Source organism: Mandrillus leucophaeus, unplaced genomic scaffold (assembly GCF_000951045.1).
Source record: "Mandrillus leucophaeus isolate KB7577 unplaced genomic scaffold, Mleu.le_1.0 Scaffold74, whole genome shotgun sequence".
Classification (NCBI taxonomy): domain Eukaryota; kingdom Metazoa; phylum Chordata; class Mammalia; order Primates; family Cercopithecidae; genus Mandrillus; species Mandrillus leucophaeus.
In genome coordinates this window covers 79,743-83,469 of record NW_012108030.1, presented here as the reverse complement: position 1 = coordinate 83,469, position 3,727 = coordinate 79,743, and the positions used below count along the sequence as shown (strand labels likewise).

The following is a 3,727-nucleotide window of genomic DNA, read 5'->3' as shown; positions in this document are numbered from 1 at the left end:
CTGATGCGGGTGAATCACCTGAGGTTGGGGGTTCGAGACCAGCCTGACCAATATAGAGACACCTGTCTCCATAAAACTACAAAATTAGCTGGGTGTGGTGGCGCATGCCTGTAATCCCACCTACTTGGGAGGCTGAGGCAGGAGAATTGCTTGAACCCAGGAGGCAAAGGTTGCAGTGAGCCAAGATCATGCCATTGCACTCCAGCCTGGGCAACAAGAGGGAGACTCCATCTCAATAAATAAATAAATAAATAAATAAATAAATAATAAAAATAAAAGCACTAGTCCTATTCTCGAGTAGTCAACACCCATGACCAAATTCTCTCAAAGACCCCATCTGCAGGAACATCCTATTGGACAATAAGAACTCTGAACATTGCTTTTGGCCAATATAATCATTCAGACCAGGGAGCCTGCATCAGGTGTTTCTTGTTTTTATTGTGCAATTTGTTTTATACAATATTTTCTGTGATCTCCGTTTATAAATTTTCCTAGTACACAGTCTATGTTTTGTATTTTATGCACAGTTAACTAGATAACTAAGGGCAATGCATACATATAAAATTGCTGTAATGCCTGGTGTTACCTAACTGTACCTGTGACATCATAATTACACCCTCCGACGCTGTTCGTCAGTTCTTATTCCTTTTAATGCTGTGTATTTACTTGAACTCATACATCAGAAGGTGGTGATCTTAACATGTATTTCAGTTCTCATAGTGCATGCTGGTGGGAAGTAGAAGTTGTGGCTTTTTTCTTAAGAGGGAATTGTTTAGAATTCTGCAGGCTGTATAAATGTACTTATTGTTTGCTTGCTGATTTTATCATGGGTTACAATGGCTTACGGATTAATATTTAAGATTTCACATATGGCTTTTCGCTATATGGTATGTAATATAACTGACACACTGCACTTGTTAATTTCAATAAGTCCCTGTTCTGCGTGGATATAGGTAATTTTATGACAGGTATTCAGAAAAAGATTGTATTAACTTTTTTTTTTTTGAGATGGAGTCTCACTCTGTCAGTGCAGTGGCACAATGTTGGCTCACTGAAATCTCCGCCTCCGAGGTTCAAACGATTCTTGTGCCTCAGCCTCCCAAGTAGCTGAGACTACAGGTGCCCACCACCATGCCTGCCTGATTTTTGTAATCTTTTCTTATCTTCTCTCTGCAATGATTATTTGACAATACAGAATTTCCATTGATTTTGGTTACCCTTACATAAGCTTGTTGTGGATTATTTATAAATATAGTATGTTGTTTGCTCTTTTAGAATTTATTTGTATACAGTAGATATTCTGTAAATATGAAAAATATACAGTTTTCTTTTCCTTGTGTGACAGTGATATGTTTTTTGTAAACTGTGATGCACTTTAGGGTCACAGTGGAAAAACACTCCTGACTTTAGGCTTATACATGTTTCTGCCCTGTCAGTGTTTTGTCACGATATTGGAAACATGTAATCGCCTTTTATTAAAGGATCTTACTCCTTTTGTGCTCCTAAACTTTGAAGATCATGTTTGGGAAGTTTAAAATAAGTATTTTTTTGTGTCGTATTTCCACATTTCAGTATGGTTTACCACCTGGACTTAATTGGAAATGTATTATGTTTATATTTTGTAGATATCTCTTCCAAATGCTTGATGAAAAAGGTGGAAGGATCACTTGAGCCAGGGCGTTGAAGTCTGCAGTGAGCCCTGTTTTTGCCACCACATTCCAGCCTGGGTGAGTGAGCTAGACCCTGTCTCAAACAAACAAGCAAATAAATGAGAGGTACAATTCCTTCTTTGAAAATAAAGAAAGAGATTTTCTTTCCTTTCGTCTCTTTTCTTAGGACATTTATTTAGAAAATTTGCAAATGCGTTTTCTGTCTTCTGAGGTAGTCTTTTCTTCTTTCAGATGGAGACGGGGTTTTGCTCTTGTTGCCCAGGCTGGAGTTAAATGGTGTGATCTCTGGTCACTGCAATTTCCATCTGCCCGGTACATGCGATTCTCCCACCTCAGCTTCCAGAGGAGCTGGGACTACAGGCACCCACCATAATGCCTGGCTGATTTTTATAGTTTTGTAGAGACGAGGTTTCACCATGTTGGCCAGGCTGGTCTTGAACTTCTCATTTCAGATGACCCTCCAGGCTCAGCCTTCCAAAGTACTGGGATTACAGGTGTGAGCCACCACACCTGGCCCAGGGTTGTATTTCTGAAGAACTTGGGTACTCGCTTTGAAAGGCAAACAATAGCCGGGTGTGGTGGCTCAGGCCAGTAATCCCAGCACTTTGGGAGGTCAAGGTGGGCCAATCCCGAGGTCAGGAGTTCGAGACCACCTGACCAACATGGTGAAACCCTGTCTCTACTAAAAATACAAAAAAAATTAGCCGGGCATGGTGGCACATGCCTGTAGTCCCAGCTACTCGGGAGACTGAGGCAGGAGAATTGCTTGAACCTGGGAGGCAGAGGCTGCAGTGAGCCAAGATTGTGCCACTGCACTGCAGCTTGGGCAACAAAGCGAGACTCCATCTCAAAACAAAAAGAAAAAAAAAAAAAAGGCAAACAACAAGATAAATAGTACCTGTGTCTCAGTAGGAAATTAAATAATTCAAATATCAAATGATTCCAATTTAAAGCTTTGGACCTTTAAGTAATTCTGAGCCTTGAGAGGAATGTGGTCCTGCAACCTGAGTCCAGGGGAATGCAGGCGCAACTTCTAAGAGTTTTCCTGGCTGACCCTAGTGACTCAAGCCTGTAATCCCAATACTTTGGGACACCGAGACATCTGAGTCACTTGACTTCAGGAGTTTGAAACCAGCTTGCCCAGCTTGGTGAAACCCTGTCTGTACTAAAAATAGAGAGAAATTACAGGTGTCTGCCACCATGCCCAGATTATTTTTGTATTATGGTTAGTGTTAGGGTATTTCCCCCTCCCTCGGGATGATGCTAATTAGCTGACAGAGATTCTCAACTCTGTTACCAAGTAGAGCCAGGATGAACTGTGTGTAACCAATGGCTTCTCAAGTCCTCTTCCCTGAGGACTGATTAGTGTTTATCTTGAAAACATGTACTTAATGGGTTGTACAGAACAGTGAAGTTGCTTTCTCTCTTTTCAACCTCTTAGCTGTTTGCCTCTATTTCCCATCACATTCTGTCCTGAAGCTTATTTATTAATAAAATAGTTTTAATTTCTCTATTATCATCGTAGAGATGATTTCTCATTTGGCGGAATACTCTTTGTTTTTCAATTATATTTTCTCACATTTAAAAAGTGAAGTAAAGAATATTTCCTGGGCCAGGCACGGTGACTCACAAGTGTAATCCTAGCACTTTGGGAGGCCGAGGCAGGTGGATCACTTGAAGTCAGGAGTTCCAGACCAGCCTGGCCAGCATGGTGAAACCCCATCTCTACCAAAAATACAAAAATTAGCTGGGCGTGGTCGTGTGCGCTTGTAATAGCAGCTACTCCAAAGGCTGAGGCAGAATAGCTTCCACTCAGGAGGCAGAGGCTGCAGTGAGCCACAATCTCACAACTGCACCCCAGCATGGGACACAGAGAAATACTCTGTCTCATAAATAAAAGGAAAGAAAAAAGTGAAAACAGGCCGGGCGCGGTGGCTAAAGCCTGTAATCCCAGCACTTTGGGAGGCCCAGACGGGCGGATCACGAGGTCAGGAGATCGAGACCATCCTGGCTAACACAGTGAAACCCCGTCTCTACTAAAAAATGCAAAAAACTAG

General features: G+C 41.8%; 1 protein-coding gene across 1 annotated transcript in view; it reads left to right on the top strand.

Annotated features, from left to right (window-relative positions):
- The window catches only part of ZNF808 (zinc finger protein 808), a 46,292-nt gene that overhangs the window by 13,832 nt on the left and 28,733 nt on the right, over positions 1 to 3,727 (top strand). The window contains exons 2-3 of the mRNA XM_011966040.1: positions 528 to 627; positions 1,626 to 1,727. The gene's annotated coding sequence lies outside the window, so the exon portion shown is untranslated. The remainder of the gene's footprint in view (positions 1 to 527; positions 628 to 1,625; positions 1,728 to 3,727) is intronic.